General features: G+C 41.2%; 1 protein-coding gene and 1 long non-coding RNA gene across 6 annotated transcripts in view; one reads left to right on the top strand and one right to left on the bottom strand.

The window, feature by feature from the left end:
* LOC147334053 (uncharacterized) overlaps window positions 1-19,069 on the bottom strand; it is a 135,241-nt gene that overhangs the window by 50,316 nt on the left and 65,856 nt on the right. The window lies entirely within an intron of this gene.
* On the top strand, window positions 6,478-15,440 carry LOC147334055 (uncharacterized). 5 transcript variants are annotated; one of them, XR_015128418.1, is made up of 6 exons: window positions 6,478-7,473; window positions 8,074-8,153; window positions 11,012-11,092; window positions 11,820-11,977; window positions 12,396-12,453; window positions 13,402-15,440. It is a non-coding gene; the product is annotated as an uncharacterized LOC147334055 (long non-coding RNA). The 5 variants fall into 5 exon arrangements; XR_015128419.1 differs by having other exon boundaries at window positions 11,012-11,099; XR_015128421.1 differs by having other exon boundaries at window positions 6,478-7,780; window positions 11,012-11,099.

Raw genomic sequence — 19,069 nt, 5'->3', positions numbered from 1 at the left:
GTGAAAAAAAAAGAGAGAAAGAAAATCATGAAAACAAAGAAAATAAAAAGTGTGGAAGTGTGAGTGGGAAATTGTCTCCAACTGGGGGAAGCAGTGACGCTACAGGTCACCTTCTTCCCCTGCTGGACACAAAAGAAAACATAATTTGGAGTGTTGTGGATGAAAATAATTAACAACAAAATCAAGAAGATTTTTGTGTTTGCGGTTAAGACGAAATAAAAATTTCATTTTTGGGGTTTAAAGTCAGTAGAGTTCAAAACAAAATAAGCAGAGATGTGTTGCTTTATGAGTGATGAAAACATATGCAGTCACAGTGAATAATGAAAGTCTCTCAGTCTGTCGATTACAGGTGGGGAACGGACCTGGATCAATTCTCCACGGGCAGCAGTCGGAAGAAAATTATAGGTTAAGATCATTAGAAGAAATAGAAACACCCAGCCAGAATTTTTTGGCTGAATTGTTTTGCAGTTTCCCGTCCTCATCCTGAACAAGCAAGCTCCAAGGAAGCTCTCCCTGAAGACACAGAGTGCAGTTTCAGAAGCACGAGCATGAACATCAACAGTGGACAGGAGTCCAAGAGACAATCTGAGCAGAGAGGTCCAGCAGCGCTGTGGGCAAACGGCATCAGAAAGAGAAGAACCACCATCTAGATTGGATGGATGGAGATGCGTTTCCAGCAAGCTGCAACCTCACTGTGTGTGAAGGACTTTTGAGAAGACTGTCTGAGTTTGACATTTGCCATGTTTGGAGTGAGATGGCAATGAAAGAGACAGTGGGACAAAGAGAGACACGGGACAAAGCTGAAAAAACTGACTGCCATTGGACTGAAAAGTGGGAGAGAAGGAAAGGAGCAGAAGAGGGCTGAGGCGGCTGTTTTAGTGTGGGGAATCAAATTAGGTTAAGGAATCCGGGGAGACAAGCGACTGCCTGGAAGTGGAGGATTGACACAGTGTCCAGACCACCACAAAAGGGGGAGGAAGACAAGCACTGAGGTATGCAAGTGTACTGTTAGAAAAATGGAAAGGTGACACCACACAGGTGACACCACACATAATATGCACCAGAAAAAAAAAGAGTGAAAAAGAGAGAATTTATATTGTAGATGAAAAAAATTATAGGAAAAAGGTTTTGTGTTGATCAGCCAGGAACAACTACAGTCTCATTTTCTGCTTTTAAGAAAGGACTGTTCACAAGAACAGAGAGAAAGAGAGAGAGAGAGAGAGAGAGAGATGTGTGTTGATTAAGCACTGATAATAATAATGAAAATGTCTTAGTTTGTCACTTTCAGGTGCAAAGCAGACCTGAATCAATTTTCCACATGCAGCGGTTGGAAGAAAGTCATAGTTTAACATCATTGGAAACATGCAGGCCAAGTTTCTGGCTAACTTATTTACAGCACCATGTGTTTCTCAACCTCACAAGCGAGCTCTCACTCCTTCCTGAAGACAAGGAATGCAGCTCTAAAGAGCAATAACATGGCAGATAAAGGGACAGCAGCAAAGTCCTGAGCAAAGAGTCCCAGCAAGCAGCAGCAATGTGAACAAACAGCATCAGAGAAGAAGAGCAAACCCATCATCCTGCCTGATTGGATGAATGGCACTGTGTTTCCAACAAGCTGCAACTTCACTGTGCATGTGACAAGAACATTTGAGGAGAACTGAGGAGACTGTTGGAGTTTAACATTTGCCACCTTTGGAGTAAAATGGCAAGAAGAGACAGTGGAACACAGGACAAAGCTGAAGGAGAACTGCCGGCTATTGGACTGTTGAAGTGGGAGAGGACAACAGAGTGAGAAGACTAGGTGAGAACACATGGGAATTATTTAATGTGGGAAATCAAAATTTGGGTTAGCAAACCTGGGGAAAAGAAATCTGACTGCTTAAGTTGGAAAATTGAGAAGGAGTCTGAAACACTGCGAAAATAGAAACATATACAAAATCACATACACAAGCAGAACATGCATTAACCCTACTAACACAAACACAAGAGAGCTCATGAAGATTAGACAACATCTTAAGCATGTGAGTCTGTTTAAAAATCATACACAGTGTTACACATTAAAAGAGGGCATTTGTGGAAGGGGTTGACAACACACAGTGTGGTTGCCTATGGTAACCTGCAAGCATTTGGGGTTTAGCTGTGCCTGACTATGACAGAGTTTTTCATTTAGATGTTTCTGAAACAAAATTTGGAGTGAACGGAGTTTTGTTTCAAAAAAAGGGGGAAGGTACATAAAAGGATACATAAAAACAGAAAATGTATTAACCCGACACACACATGTAATGAAGATCAAACACAATTTTAAGTAGGTAATTTTGTTACCATCATCCTGTTTGTTTTAGTGAGTGGGTTGAGAACTGATACATAGACGACTGAATTAGTATTATTTTGGGGAACATGATAGCAGGGGTGAACAGAATCCTGCAGCCAGAGTTTAAATGAGTGAAACTAGCAGATTTTTGTTTTGTTTTGTTTTTTGTTTTGTTTTGTTACTGAAGTATGGGTGTTTTCTCACCTATAAGAGAAAGAATATTCCGTGACAAGTCTTAAGACCGGGCTTCTGTATTTTTTCTTTTTTCTTTTGTTTTTCAGTTTTATTTGTCAATTTTTATTTCTATTTTTTGAACAGTGCACTGATTTTTGTTTGTGAATTTCTTCTCTTTAAGCAGATCTGCACGTCGGGAATTAAAAGTGCTACACGTCGTAAAGAAAATTGTTATAAGTGAGCTTCTCCACATTAAAATGGGCTCTGGAGAAAGCCACTTATTTGGGACAATTAGTCCCTGCCTAAAAAAGATTCAGCGAGGAAATCCGATCTAAAGTTCTTCTTCTTTTTCTTTTGAAATGACGTCATTTTGCTGAAAGTGGAAACTAAATGCGACGATAGGTTCCACTATCAGCAAAGAAAGAAAGAATGGATGAATGAATGAATGGAAATAAAAACAAACTGACTGACTGGTAAAAGCTGACAAGACTTAACCACGACTCAAGGTTAAGCTCCACCTAGACAGGACAAAAGGGTGGATGAATTTATGTGTTTCCTTTTACAGGAGCAGAAAGATGACAGCAACATTCGAGGTTGCGTGATGGTTTCACCTTTTAAATGCCATTTTCTGTGTTTGTGAATCTACCAGGGGTGTGTTATTCATGTTGCTCACAGAAGTTACTGTGAGAAAGTGTGTACACACCTGCGCAGCGCTAATATTTGCATTCTTTTCTACAGCATTACAGTTCTTCATGTGATTTGATGATGTGATTTCTAACAGAACAATTGGTGGATGTTTGTTTCTCTACTACAGGTTATGAGTTGGTGATGCTGTTACACTGTGTTTTTGGGAAAATGTGAAGGCTACTTTGACAATGTGAATAACATGTGAGAAATTTTCTGTGTTGAAAACTAGTGTCACTTCTTTCCACAGCTAGGGATGGCTAACTTTATGGTCTTTTTATGGCACCTCTGGAATGTGGATGGCCGACGCCTGCCCACCACATGAGCCATGTGTGTTGCTAATGTTTGTTTTCTTTAAGAGTGCATGTGGAGGATTCAGCAAAAGTGGACAAGTGACATGAGAAAAACAAATAAGGGATGCAGTGTTTATGGAATAGTTGAAGATGGGCTCATTAGCCTGCCACTATTGAACTCAAAGTGATAAAATGGGTGGAGTGAAATTGTTTAAGGAAAGTCACAGATTAATTGTGGAATAAATTGGGATGATTCATGATTTGGGACAAATTATGGTAATAATAGTGATTTAATTATTGGAGAAAACCTGCACATGATACTTGTCTGTTATGCTGAGTACTTTATCACTCTCATGATCTATAGTTGGTTGCAAATGTGAAGTTTGATTTAACAGATTTGTCTTCCAGGTTACAGGCTCCAGGTGGAGCTGGGAGTTAAACAAGCTTAACATGTGACTGCTGATTAATGTTTTTACACAGGGGTACAGGTTGGAGTATGGCTGCTCCAAGTGGGAAACCGTAGAGATTGTTTTAGAGAGAATGTGCAACATTCTTGTGCATGTCTCATTGGGGAGTTGACACATGGCGAAAGCCGTGTGGCGAGAGGAGTGTCATTTTTGAATTTGTAGATGTCGTGAGGTGCCATGATGAGAAGGAGTGGCTGAGAGGATCGTCCACAAGATGGGAGCTGAGGCCAGGAGAGAGGCTTCAGGAGGATCAGAGATCATCTTCAGCACAGCGGACATCACACAGAGAGCTGTGCTACTGAGCTTCCAGGAGATCAAGAGGAGACTTCCCACAGCAAGATTTTAAATAAAATGAAAGATTCAATGTTGACGCTGAGGAAGACGACTAAGGTGTACGACGTGCTCTGCCTTAAATCTTCAGCAGCGTTGGAACATGAGAACCTGAGGGATGGAGAGAGCGTGCCAAGCTCTAAAAGTGACGGTGCAGAGGAAGTCCAGCGATGGAATTGTGTTTCTGTGTGAGGCACAAATACTAGGAGACTGGGAAATAGTTGACACCACTTTTCCCAAGGATGAAGATCACCTAAAGTGTGTCACTTTGCCATGCAGATTTGATGCTCTGCAGAGAAGCCTTCTGTGAGGGAGAGATGTAAATAGACGAGCCTTTTATCTACATTTAAATCATGTCAACTTCTCTAGGCTGGTTGAGGGGGAATTGGAGAAAAATGGTAGTGTTAGGTGTGACTGTTGTTATTGTAACTGTGATTTTTCTTATAAGTGAATTGCCCAGAGACAGACCTGAATCCATTCCAGCGACTGCATCATCACAGGCCACGGTGAAGTGAACCAAACGTAGTGAAACAGGTAAATCAGATGAGTGTTTTGATTATTATGGCGGTGTAGAGTTGGACTACGTTAAAGGGTCCACTACTTCGTACACATTCGATCTTTGTGCTGTCATTAAATGTCCATCCATTCGCTTCCGCTTATCCTTTTCAGGGTTGCGGGGGGCGCTGGAGCCTATCCCAGCTGTCATAGGGCGAGAGGCAGGGTACACCCTGGACAGGTCGCCAGTCTGTCGCAGGGCTAACACACAGGGACAGACAACCATTCACACTCACATTCACACCTAGTGGCAATTTGGATTATCCAATTAACCTATCCCCACAAGCTGCATGTCTTTGGACGGTGGGAGGAAGCCGGAGTACCCGGAGGGAACCCACGCAAACACGGGGAGAACATGCAAACTCCACACAGAAAGACCCCGGCCTGATGGTGGAATTGAATTCAGGACCTTCTTGCTGTGCGGCAACAGTGCTAACCACCGTGCCATGTAAAGGTTTAAATAGTTCATGGCGGGAATATGATGTTTGGGTAGGTTACAATCCAATGGTAGATATAGAGTGTAATAATCAGAAGCTTGGTTACCCCTATCACACTTATTGGAAGGGCCCATGTGATTACTGGTCTACCATAGTGGAGTATTCTGGCATGTGGCGCCCCTACAAGGACGCCACGTAGGGGCAATAAATGAAGAAGCAATTCATGCCTTCAATTTCGATTTAGCACAACAAGACTGGAGTTTGGTGTATGAAGAGTCAGATGCGGACAAGGCTTATGACAATTTCCTAGATATTTTCACTATGTTGTACAATAAACATTGTCCTGTAAACAAACACAAGACAAAGAAAAAATATAAAGTCCTTGGCTCACAAAAGGAATTATTAATGCTTGCAAAAAGAAAAACAATCTGTATAAACAGTTCATCAAAGTAAAAACAAAAGAAGTGGAACAAAGATATAAAGCATATAGAAATAAATTGACTGATATTATAAGAATGAGTAAACAACTTTATTATAGAAGAAGATTATATGAAAAAAACAATATAAAAGGAACTTGGGATGTGTTAAACAACTTAATTAAACAAGGATCTTCTGAAACATCATATCCTGAATGTTTCATTGACGCAAATGGTGAAAATCACAACATGAGTAGCATTGTAGATGGGTTCAATAATTTTTTTTTATAAATGTTGGCCCTGAACTAGCAGCGGACATCCCGTGTCAAAAAAATGAAAATATCAGTAATATAAAATCAAATCTCTTTTCACTGTTCCTCTCAGCTACAAATGAGCAAGAAGTAATAAATATCACATTAAAATGTAAAAGTAAGTGTTCAATGGATTATCATGACATAAATATGTCTGTAGTTAAACAGGTTATTCTGAATATTGCTAGTCCCTTAACATACTGTATGTCTGCAATTTATCATTTCAGTCCGGTTGTTTTCCAAAAAAAATGAAAATTGCGAAAGTAATACCACTATATAAAAGTAATGACAAACACAGTTTTACCAGTTTTAGGCTGATAATAAATACATGATATCATTTCATTCATTTCAAAGGTTTATTTGCATGACGCACAAACAGAGACAATTGAAAGGTACAAATGTGCATGACACGAATTCAAACGTGTTGCAGATGTGTGTCACAGGTTGATCTGGCTGTAGGCTGTGGCACTTGGCCAGAGGTGGCGCTGGTTGACTCGAGTCCATGTAAGTGCACAAAGTAAACTGCTCGCTGTAGTTGTGAAGCAAAAACGCTGAATTCGGAGAAATAAACCGTGCGAGGGGAACGATAACGACGACAAGAGTCTCCCGATCGTTTACTCCTGCTGTCCCGTGAACAACATCGGCGTGGTGTTACTTGTTTGCTGTTTTCGCGATCGCGTCGCGCATGAGGATATCACCAGGTAAACTCGCCACATTTTTAAACATTTTGTTGTTCAACAGCATCAAGACTGACGGAGTGTGTTTGAGATAACCTCACAACTGTCACAGATGACACATTTGGCGTTTTTTTGCTGGTTTGTCGGTAGCAGCTCCTGAAACGCAAGACTGCCACACATCTGTTCGACCAACGCCAGTCGATCTAAACGCCAGTAGATCTGGAACACCGGCGCCCCCCGTGTGCGGCAGCCTGTTACAGCAGCTCTGCTCATTCTGAGTTTCTTTCTTTCTTATTTTTTTCTTCTCGTAATTTTTTTTATAACTAACGTATCAGTAATTAGACTCTGCAACCATGTTCTACCATTTTGTGCTAGTTCTGGTCGTTTTTCTTAGTTTATTTCTACTTTTTTCACCCGTGTCTGGGGACCCAGAGCAGGAATCCTTTGTTTACAGTAAGGATCAGCTGTTAGCACTGCGTCCCGCAACGGTACTGTCGGCGGACAGACCCGACATTCCCAGCGAGCTGAGGAGGAAAAGACGGGGGTGTCGTGCTGGGAAGGAGCGCCGTCGCCCGTGAAGGAGACGTTATCGACCATCTCTTCCTTCTGTAATTATTGGAAACGTAAGATCTTTGCCCAATAAGATGAATGAGCTCACGTCGCTAACCTGGTCACAGAGGGAGTACCGGTTTTGGCACAACACCGGCAATGTAGCATCATGATGCTAACGGAATCATGGCTAACACCGCTAACTCCGGACACGAGCGTGACACTACTGGGATTCCAGATGCTGCGAGCGGACAGGACGAGAGAGAGCGGTAAGAGGAAAGGAGGGGGACTGACAGTGTTTGTGAATGACAGATGGTGTAACCCCCTTTCACATCACTGTGAAAGAACAACTCTGCAGCAGAGTGGGAGGTGATCTGTGACGACCACGGAGAGGACATTGACAGCCTTACTACATGTATTACTGACTATACAACACGTTCTCACTCCCAACTCGTCAAACGCATGGTCAGGCTCCCTCTGCTGCACTTATGGACGTGCAGGGTACCCCTCTCGCGTCGGGAATTGACGTGAAGGGTCCTCCGATTGAAGAGATTGCCGCGGAAGTGCCTTTTGTTGGTATATTTAGACATTTTCCAAATCACATTGTAGTGACGTATACAGAACACAATAAATTATATAATGTAAACAACTACCTGAAAAACAGGTAGAACGATACTTTTGTATGGTTTATTGCATTTACGGAGGGAGTGATGTATGCTGGGTAATGGCACAGCTAGCTACTGGGTGGCTTTATTCACCCGCTTCGGCTGTTATCAGTCCATACAATGGGCGTTATTAGCACAAATCAGTCCCATAGATATGGGTCATCTCCTGCTAGATTGTTCAGAAGGTTGTTCTCATCCATCCAGATGGAGGATCACTAACAGGAGCGTGGAAGACTCCAGAATCCACTCTGGCTGCAATCCGGTGGATACAGCAGTGTGTACAGGTAAGACCATTTAAACGGACAGCATTTATAGAATGACTATTAAAAGTCAGCGAGTGTCAGTAATGTTAATGTGGTTATGTTAGTAATACACCGAGTGCTAATATAACAGCTTTAAGATGCATTTGTAGATATTATTACGTGTTTTACCGTCTTTATGGTGCTAGCTTAAAGTTACGGTGTAAACGTTAGCTTATATTGGAGGAAAGCTGTTACTGGCTAAACGATGTTAGCACAGAAATATTAGCTTCTGTCATGACCAGTGTTGGGTAAGTTACTTTAAAATAGTAACTTAGTTACATTACTAGTTACTTCTCTCAAAACTCCATTACTTCAAGTTACTCGTTACTTTCAAAGTAACTAGTTACTAGGGAAAGTAACTTTGGTTTTACTCAGAATTCTCTTATTAATGTGTTGCTTCCATAACTTTGCCAGTCTTCTAGCTTGCTTGCTTGCCACAAGTGCACTGTGCCACCTACCAATAGAAAGGAAAAGATAATGTGCATATTTCCACGAGAGAAATCCCACGCCTGGACCGTCATTGACTGCTGCCATGATTCTAGCCTACGTCACAGCGTCATGTGCGCCTTTTACATCCAACACAAAAACTGCAGTCGTGGTGCTTTCAATTGTACTCAGAACTCGGAAATGCTGCCTTCTGAATAGGAAGATGTAGGTAACACCAGACTGCAGATGAGCTGCATACAGAGCTGGACTGGGACAAAAAAATTGTCCCGGGCATTTTGACTAGAGACCGGCCCACCATTATAGGAAAAATCATAACGCCTTTGAATGAAAATAAACACAGTGATGTACACTGTTCTGATGGTATATATGCATCAATCTATCAATCGTTTGTTGTAAGATTCAGATAATTATTTTTTAAAAGCTAGACATTTTAAATGAGAATAAGAAAGAAAAATATTTCTTTGTGCCCCCCTCTGCCTGTTAATGCCCTACCTGCCCCCCTGGCAAAACTTTGCTAGATCCGCACCTGCACAGTTACCAGCTGTCAGCTACCTAAAAAAGGATCCTGGGGTTATTTGTCTCTCAGAAACTGTTCATAACTTCCCTTCAACTCATTCATGTCACCTAAAAGGTAAACCTGTTTCTCCATCACCTGTTCAGCTCTGATGATTCAGTAAGGACATCTCCTGATTTCATCCTCATGTTTCCCTCTCACCAGATAACCAAACCATATCATGACCAGCAGGTTTACAGCTGTGGCTCCAGCAAACATCAGCTGATACTAGAAATTAATATTAAATAAATTCTAACAACAGCTGATCAAGCTTAAACTGCTGTTGTTGTTTAGCGCGACATCCGCTGGTTTCCTCTTTCGGCGCAAAGTGAGCGATAAACAAACAAGAGAGCCGATCAGCTGATCATTGATCAGTTTTCATGATTGAAGTAGAAACGGGAGAGGGAGGGGGAGAGAATGAGAGAAGAAGAGGCAGCTGTGCAGCAAAGACAGAATAACTCCAGCTTTGTGTCATTTTCATTGTAGCTGAATTACGGGACAAACTGTTCCGCGTAATATTTTCTCTGAATACCAGGCGGGACGGTTGGCAACTCTAATAACTTATAAACAAAATAAAGTTCAACATCATTAGCTTCATAGCACCCACCCAGCTGTATAGAAACTCCGTCATGCTAGCTAGCACGCAGTACGGAAAAAGTCAGCATAACGAAAATAAACTCCACCTAAACTTGGTTCATATCTGACCCAGAGAGACTGCAGGTCATAACTTCTTACCTGAAGTTCAGTTCACACTTGGACCGGCGGCCGCCTCGGGTCTCTTTTCCTCCCTTTCCCTCATCCACCTGCTGGCCTCCACCACTTGCTAATGTTACTGAATCTGTGGAACCTCCGCGATAGCCACCACACGAAGTAACGAGTAACGACCCTATCTAAATCCCAGTAACGACTAACGCGTTCCTGATTTTGGCATAATAACTAGTTACCGTGCTCGTTACCACAATAATAACGTAGTTACTGTAACGCGTTACTTAATAACGCGTTAGTCCCAACACTGGTCATGACTGATGAAGTTACTAGTTAATAAAGTTTCCAGTAAAGTGTTTAATCGCAGCCACAGACTGACAGCAAATATCTCGATTAGCTTCAGTGCATCTGTAATAAATATGTGCAAGTTTCAGTGCTTCGTTGAAACTGTATGATACTTATACTGACCCAGGGTCAGTGTAAAATACAATCCCAGCTGTGTGAACAAAGCCTGGCTCCTTTAATCCTGCATGACAAACCTCAGGATGCAGGTTATTATTACTCTTTCCTGCTGGCACACCTGTCACACCTGAGAGTCAGCTAGAAACTTACAGTGACGTGGACATCATGCAAAGACTGCCAGACTCTGTAATACTGCAAATGATCAGTGACTCAGGTTAACACTAAACTTTAAGCGGCACCTCTGTGTCTCTGTGTGCTGAACATTTAGGATTGAGTCAGGCTGCATTGACTGTGGGACTTTAATGTGTTAAAAGCAGGTTGAAGACGGCTCAGAAACATTTGAAGATTAAAATTTAGCATTATGGCTGCTGGTGGTTTGTAAAGCCTCTACTCAGCTGTATTTTTGTTACTAATTTATGTTTGTTGTTGTTTAACACAGATTTCAGAAGAGCAAAGATGCTTAATAGTTTAACTAGATTTCATTTGTCAGTGTGGGACTGCTGAGTCACCTGAAGAACTCATTTCATTCATTCTCCACATGATGTTCATTTACAGAAATGTTTCACAGGAACTGATTTCTCCCAAAGGGTGAACTAGTGTGTTTCCATAGATTACCTCTGTATGAATGTACTTCTTAAATGAAGGCAAGTGTTTGTCCTTTTTTGTTCCTCAGGTACAGTACGTGATATCAAGGGCAGGCGGTCAACACTGGGGACAAGAAGCAGACGTACTTCCAAGAGGGAGCTACAGTGAGGTCAGAGGTCAGAATCTGAAACAGCTCAGGTTTATATTTTAGAGGTTATAAAAAATCAAAATGTATTATTTAAAGAAACCTTTAAATAATAGTCATAATTATGATTATTATAAGAAATATCAAACATTTAAGTGGATTTTCTGTTACACATATCGTGTTAGCCCTGCAATAAACTGGCAGCCTGTCTTTGTCCTGTATCAGCTGGGATAGGCTTCATCCTCCCGCGACCTTGAACTGGATACATTGTATTCCAATTATGTAATCTGATCATTTACAAACTCAAGCTATCTAATCAAAATGTAAGTAATAATTATAAAATGCAGAAATAAGTGTGACATAAATGTAAATGTGTGAGCTGACATAGAGGACAGCTACATGTAGTCTGAAAAACCTTTGTTGTCAAGTTTGCAGGTATATCAGCACGAGACATTCTTACATAGAAGAGACATTAAAGTCTCTAACTCAGCGAAGCATTATTGGTCCCGTCTGTTTGGATAAATATAGTAAGTTGATGTTTGTCCATTTATTGACACATTTTCTTAAGTGCTTATCCAGTTCAGGATCACAGTGGAGCTGCAGCTGGATATGTTCACTAAATAAACCTTACAAAAGTTAACAATAAACCTGCATCCATGTACGTTGTTGTCCACAGGATGAGAAAATCAAACTGGAAGACTGTGGAACATGTTAATAAATGTTTGTGTGTTTATCCCTGTGTCTTTCACAGGAGGCGCTGGAAGGTTTCCCTAATAGTTCCTGGTGAATCAAAGCAGAACCATAAAGGTTGCTGGACTGCATGATGGCCTTACCCCTGAGCAGTCATCCTGTTAAAGGAGGAACCAGTTAGAAGCTGTTTTCAAAGTAGCTGAGCAGATTTCATCTCACGTAAGCAATTAACTGTTTGTTCATCTGTTCTGCCACTTAAAGAGCATTTAAGGACGTCTTTCGAGTGTCCAGTTGAATTAATTCTACTGGCTCTCATGGTCATTTGTTATTATAGACATACTTTTCATGTTCATCCAGCTATTTAGTAAATTCTATCTATTTAGTAATATCCGTCAGCTATAAAATGTAATATAAATATAAAAATATCTAAATATCTCCTGCCCTTTATGTTTTAATGATGTAAGTCTGTTTACATTAGCATTCCTCACATATCAATGAGATGCTGTACAGTACAATCCTACTGACACAGCAGAGGGATAACGACGGCTATTCAACATCGTTACACGACACATTCGAGCTGCATGACGCAGACAAAGTGACTAAATCATCTTTTTGTGGTTTATTGTCTTCAAACCAGCAGACAAAGCCGATGGCAGAAGATGTCGGAGAAGAACTTCAGGCCGTGGAATGAAAAGGTATTTTTTTTTTCTTGTTATCAAAGACATTTGGAGTGACGGCTTCTACAAGTGGTTGTGCTGAAGTAAAGCTTACAGTCTAAGAAATCACAGTGTTGATATTCAGCACAAAGAGAAAAGCTCACTTGTTTGAATTTATTTACAATCATAGTTTTATAAATTCTGACTGTAAACAGCTTTTACAGCTTTGATATTGTTTGACACTCGAGATCAGGTGATAGGGTTTAATTTAAAGGTTTCTGTGTCCCAATGAGCCATTTACACTGATCAGTGTCAGTTTAACTGTAACACATTCATTATTTAGATTCAACAAAGAAATAACTGAATGTAAAAAATGGCAGCCCTCAGGCAGGTTTATAGAGATATATGCATGCATTATGAAATTTATGTATCCCAGATAATTGTTATTCATCTAGTCATGGCAGACCCACCTCTTCCTCCCAAGTTAACTGCAACCCAAAAGAACTAGTGGGGCTATTTACACACTCACAACCAGTGTGGGGTAAAAAGAGCCACCAAAAAGCTGTCAGCCACAGATGTGCTATAAGAGTTAGAAACTCTACTTATGGAGAAACTTTCTAAGTCTAACAGAGGACAGGTACTCCTGCCCAAATAACATGATATAACCCCACATACAGCCCAGCCATAAAGTGAACCAAGTCATTTAGTTAAAGACAGCATGGGACCAAATGCATGTAACCAGCCTGCATCAACCTGACATTTCTTCCTCCTGAATTAAATGAATGAATGGATGAAAGTTAAATGACTACAAACCTAAAGCCACTAGTTCCCACACTGGAGCTCCCTGACACTGTGTGTTAACCGTATTTAGCTTGTATCAACAGTTGTAACAGGCTAAGCCACCTGAGACACTGCATTGAATTTGTTCCTGTCTTAATGATTTCAGCTGACTGGTTTCAACTCAGATGTTCTGCTTTTTCCTTTCAGTAGATCAAAGCAGCTCGTGCTCCTTCTGCTTCCAATTTAGAAGAAGAAGAAGAAGAAGGCGAAGGCTTCAGCGAAGTGGCGTTCATGGTCTCAGTGAACAGTCACGGTCACACACTGCATGTGGTTTTAAAAGCAACATGTCTGTTCACCACAACAATGGAGATGTGTAATATTAGTGCAGCTACGGTTTGTTCTTGAACATCAGGGGCCCGTTCTTCGTACGTCGCTTACTACATCCAAGATCAAATGACACATCCAAGACCAAATCATCACGCTAACCGTGAGCTCGCTAATCCGGTTCTCCGAACACACCTGCTGTTGACGATTAGTACAGCTGGATGAAGTAATGTGAGATCACTGGGTGTCGTAAAAGGGGCTACGCATCGATAGTAGAAACATTGATCGGCAACCCTTTGATTGGTCGGCGAAAATGTCGAAGGAGCGCGCTCGGCTCGGTATTTTTCGGCAGCAGAGCAAGAACTCTTGAGTGAGGGATTTCAGGAGTTTCAGAGTTTAATCAGAACGCAAGGGAACACTGCAAAGGCTGCAGAAGCAAGGAGAGAGGGCTGGCAGAAAGTTGCTGACAAATTAAACTCGTAAGTAATTTAATAATAACAATAATAATGGAGTGGATTGATATAGCGCTTTTCAAGGCACCCAAAGCGCTTTACAATGCCACTATTCAGTCACTCTCACATTCACACACTGGTGGAGGCAGCTACGGTTGTAGCCACAGCTGCCCTGGGGCAGACTGACAGAAGCGAGGCTGCCATATTGCGCCATCGGCCCCTCTGGCCAACACCAGTAGGCGGTAGGGTAAATTTATTATATTACACTATATTATCCAATATTATATTACATTATATTATAATATGTTATATTATATCCCCTTTCACATTAGAGCCACAACAGGACCCACTAGAACATGGGAACAAGTAAAAGTGAAATATAAGAATATTCTATAGAATGGTAATATTTATCACTTATATTGCTTTTCGTCTCTTGGAAAGAGACCCTGGAATACTCTGTTTGTTTGTTCATAACCGCAACCAAGAAAAGGGCAGAGCAAAAAAAGACAGGTGGTGGTCCTGCACCCCCTCGTCAACAAGTTGGTTAAGTAAATAATACCCTCACGGGAATATCGATATCTCTCAATGAGCACACTGTCGCGCTGAGCTAAAGGATCCTGTCTATCCCGCAATATACGCTGAATTCTGAGGACTCTCCTTATCAATCTTGCACCTTCTGCAATGGGCTGCTCGCGTAAACGGACAGGACATGGCTGCGACAGACTTCCCAAATCCACCTTCGCTTTTATAGCCGTGGTCTCTCATCTTGATTACACAAAGTAATTTACAATTACTACTCTGAAATATGAATTACATCTGTAATAATCACATACATGTAATAGAATGTTAATAGTACATTTCCCTTTTTTAGGAAATGACCTGTATGTATCTGTGTGACATCAATAAAAGGATCAAGTGCTGCATTATCTTTAGTTACATTGATGTTATTTATTTATGGTGAAACAGTGGTGGAATATCGCTGTTGCTTTCGTATAAATGAAGCGGACATACCTGCGTGGCCGCGATCTAATCCTGTTTACATAAAGTAAACCTGCTCCCCAGCAGGTTTACGCTTACGGCTCTGTTGCTATGACAGCAAGTCCCGGATGAGCTTCGGGGAACCGAACGATCCAAGATCACGCGAAATCGACAACAATCAAATCCAGCTAACTTACTTAGCGAGGTACGAAGAATGGGCCCCAGTTCTGTTTTCTACTTTGATCACTTAGACCAAAAAAGTGTTGTTTTCAGATTCTTTCTTTTAAATCTATAAACCACCTGTTCATTTTTTTAATTACAATTAGTTTCACATAAATGTTAGTGTTTCCTTTATGATCTTTTAATGCTTACACTACACTGTACATGTCTACATTAGAGACATTTCTGTTACCTGTTTCTGTTGACTCAGAGTTGTGAAATGTCCTTTTATTTGATGCACAATATGAAGTTCATAATTTTCTTACAAATAAAACTAATGACAAACATGAACAGCTGTGGTTATTTCTGAGACATGAGTTTTTGAATGTGTTCATATTTAGACAGTGTGCATCTGTCTGCTGAAACTGTGATGGTGAACCTGAGGTGATGGTCAACAGAAGGCAAATATAAAACAATATTGAAGTAATGTCTTTACCCTCTGCAGCGTGTGGACGCAATCACCTTATTCACTGTAGTAAACGTGCACCGCTAGCTCACGTGACTGACTGTCTCCATGGTTACATCGTATATTATTAGCTATGTAAACAGCTTCCAAAGATGCCGCCATAGCTCTCTGCAGCTGTAACACTTTCACACTTTGCAAATCATTTCACGTTTTTGATAGTTATGAAGACAGAATATGTTTCTAAGGTCATGCTAGGCGGTTGCTATGGTGGTTGCTGTGGACTTGGGTGGACCGCGTCCGATTCCTGTTATTAGCTGTCCGCCGTAGGAAGGCTGCGTTCCACTTACAAGTAGTGACAGTCTGCCGCAACTCGAACTCAAACCCGCTTTGTTCTTTAATTATAGGCCTTTTATAGCCGTTCATGACACGCACATACACACATAAAGCACTTTGCCTCACCATGAGAATGCAACTTTACCTAACCTAACCTTAAAGTGTCTGATATAGGATAGAAAAATGAAGCAACCAGAGATTTAATGATGAAGACTCTGGGTTCTGTAGTTCACGTTTTACAGTCCTGAATGACTCTTTGCATATGATTTATTGAAGAGGAGTTTAGAATACACTTTACATTTAGACTGTTGCTGTTTCATTTTTTACATTGTTGCAGTGTTATGTCATGAATAAGGTTCACCTGCTGGGGGTTTGATGGATCAGCTGGACAATACAGTCAAAGACAGACTTCATCATATGCAAGAATCCTTGTTGGATTTTTGTTGTCACTCATGTTTTTGAACCAAATATTGAAAACAATTCTGACAGACTGGATACCTGGTCAGGTCTACATTACCTTGTACTTAAGCATCCCAGGACAGAGCCCTGCCCCACCATGAGCCTGGGTGGATCCGTGGTTATAATATAAAAGGACCAATATTGAATATGAATATTTCGTGAAAATTGAATTATAATACAAATTAGTAATAAGGGTTTCTCTGCGCCCTTATCTACCCCATACTCAAAGAGCTGCGGGCAGAGAGGGTGACAGGAGAGGATGGCACTGAAGAGAAGATGCTCGGTTTCTGGGGTCTCCTGGTCCTGTCAGTATTAGTAGGATGCATCTGCTGTGTCTTCTCGTGGATGCTCACCTACCTTGACTCGTTCCAGCCTGGTATGGATTTCCCAACACTGCGGACAGTGGCCCACAATTGATCTAGGTAGCTCTTTTTTGGAAGTTCAGTTAACGCTAGAAATGTGTTCTGGAGTTTTTACATGCTTTGGAGTTTGTATGTGCTTTGTCTCTAGGGGCCACTGTATATATTTATATATAAACATATATAAATAAAACCAATTTTTTTTACATTAGTAATTCCTTTTGTGCATAATTTTATATTGTTGTTAATAATAAATTAATTAAAGCAACAAAACAACCTGAAGAGCCGGTTGGGAGCCGAAAGAGCCGGCTCTTTTTAGTGAGCCGAGCCAAAAGAGCCGGAAATTCCATCACTAGCCGGGAGTTAGCTGTTCTCACCGGCTCGAGTGACCCTTGAACCCCCGGTTAGCTATCGAGTTGGTGGGTAACAGACAGCCGATGGCCCCGCCCCTCCCTGAGCCTGGTTCTGCTGGATGTTTCTTTCTGTTAAAAGGGAGTTTTTCCTTCCCACTGTCGCCAAAGTGCTTGCTCATAGGGGGTCATATGATTGTTGGGTTTTTGTCTGTATCTATTAAAGTACGATCTACTGTACAACATAAAGTGCCTTGAGGCAACTGTTGTTGTGATTTGGTGCTGTATAAATAAAATTGAATTGAACTGAATTGAACTGAATAGAAACCAGACTGTTCTGTTCTATTAAGGCAGAGGGGCTGTACCACTTGGCTTCCTACAGATCATCATGAGGAGATTGTGAACAACAGTGAAATGTGGAAAAGCTGGAAAGTGATCCTGCAGTAACATTGAGGAAGGCTACAGGGGTGTACGAGGTGCTCAACAGATTTGGCTCAATACAGGAGCAAGCTTGCAAAATAATGTACATAATCTGGCAGATAAAGGTTAAGAGAGACAAACCGCCAAGGGGAGACCTGTGTGCTCTTGTGGATTTATCAGATAATGTCTTTTGTACAGTTGACATTGTTTTGTCTGTCTGAAGAATGCATTTCACCATGTATAAGATAAATGATGAGTACAATGATTGCTAATACATTCACTAACTATATTCTGTTGCAGCAAAGTGATGTGGGTGACATGGCCAAAAACTGTCACGTGGTTAACTGAGTTGTGTGTAACCTCTTTTATCAATTAAAGAGTGAGGCGGACATGCAGGAATTGGAGTTGCTTGGACAGGCGAGTGGCAACACTGCCCTCCTTGATGCTCCCCTTGCAAGTGAAACATACACTGGTGTCTGTGTGGTTGCTTTCAGTAACAGTTTCTGTTCATCAGTAGGGTTGACTTAAACCCAACAAGCAGTCTCACGTATTTGTTTAATATGTGCATTGAAGGACATATCCTGGTCAAAAATGACTCCAAGGTTCCTCCAGTGTTACTTTCTCGTCCCTGTCAGTACTCTTGCTGCACCCTTTGGTCAGATAGAAGAAGTGGTATCCAGAAGTTCTACCAGTAGCTGGACTGAAAGGGAGGCACTAATCATGGCAGGGCAGGAAAAAGCTCTGAGCACAAGATCCACAGAAGCTGGGGTCTATTTCCCTTTTCTCACCTCTGCGGAGGGTCTTTCCTTCAAGCTTGGGTCCTCTACCAGAGGCCTGAGACCTTGAGGGTCATGTGAAGTATCTTAGCTCTTATAGAAATTTCCGATATTGTTCCTGGGAACCCCCTAGCTTGGGAGTCACCACACCTATTGCTCCAATTATCTTGAGTGATTTCCAGTGCACATGCACGAGAAAGGAGGAACCACAAATTACAGAAATGACAAAAATGTTCCAATGAGTTACTTGTATCCATGATGTATTACTGTACGGTCTTTACCGGGTCTTTACCTTACAATATAAAGCGCCTTGAGGTGATTCTTGTTGTGATTTGTATAAATAAAATAATTAAATTGTATTGTCAGTAGTACATAAGTAAAATAAACATAAACAAAAGATAGTGTGATAGCCAGTCTTCATCCACTGAGATTACAGCCGATACAGGTGTAGATCAAACGACAATGCCACGAGTTTTCAACTCATACTGGCGAATTAGCTCTAGCTGCTAATTGTTAGCTTCAAGGTTATTGCTACCAATGAATATATACTAATGACACATAAAGGGGGTTAACGGACAACTTTCCTACATTCTCTGTAACCCCGTTGACTTATCTTTAAACACAGCTCAAGTTATTTACTCTCTTGTATCTGCTTACCTGCAAATGTATAGACATAGAACATTGTTACACCTTTGTACATAGTCTCACACAGCTCTTGTTAGGCACTGCATTATGGTTAGTGGCCGGGCTTGTTTACTACTGTGAGAGCTGCTCATTTCAGGAGATACTCCCTTTTATG

The sequence above is a fragment of the Aulonocara sp. 'chitande type north' Nkhata Bay genome, linkage group LG3, assembly GCF_057382095.1.
Source record: "Aulonocara sp. 'chitande type north' Nkhata Bay isolate Kocher_YH1m ecotype deep benthic linkage group LG3, A_spYH_male_GT1.1, whole genome shotgun sequence".
NCBI classification, from domain to species: domain Eukaryota; kingdom Metazoa; phylum Chordata; class Actinopteri; order Cichliformes; family Cichlidae; genus Aulonocara; species Aulonocara sp. 'chitande type north' Nkhata Bay.
This window is presented reverse-complemented; position numbering and strand designations above follow the sequence as displayed.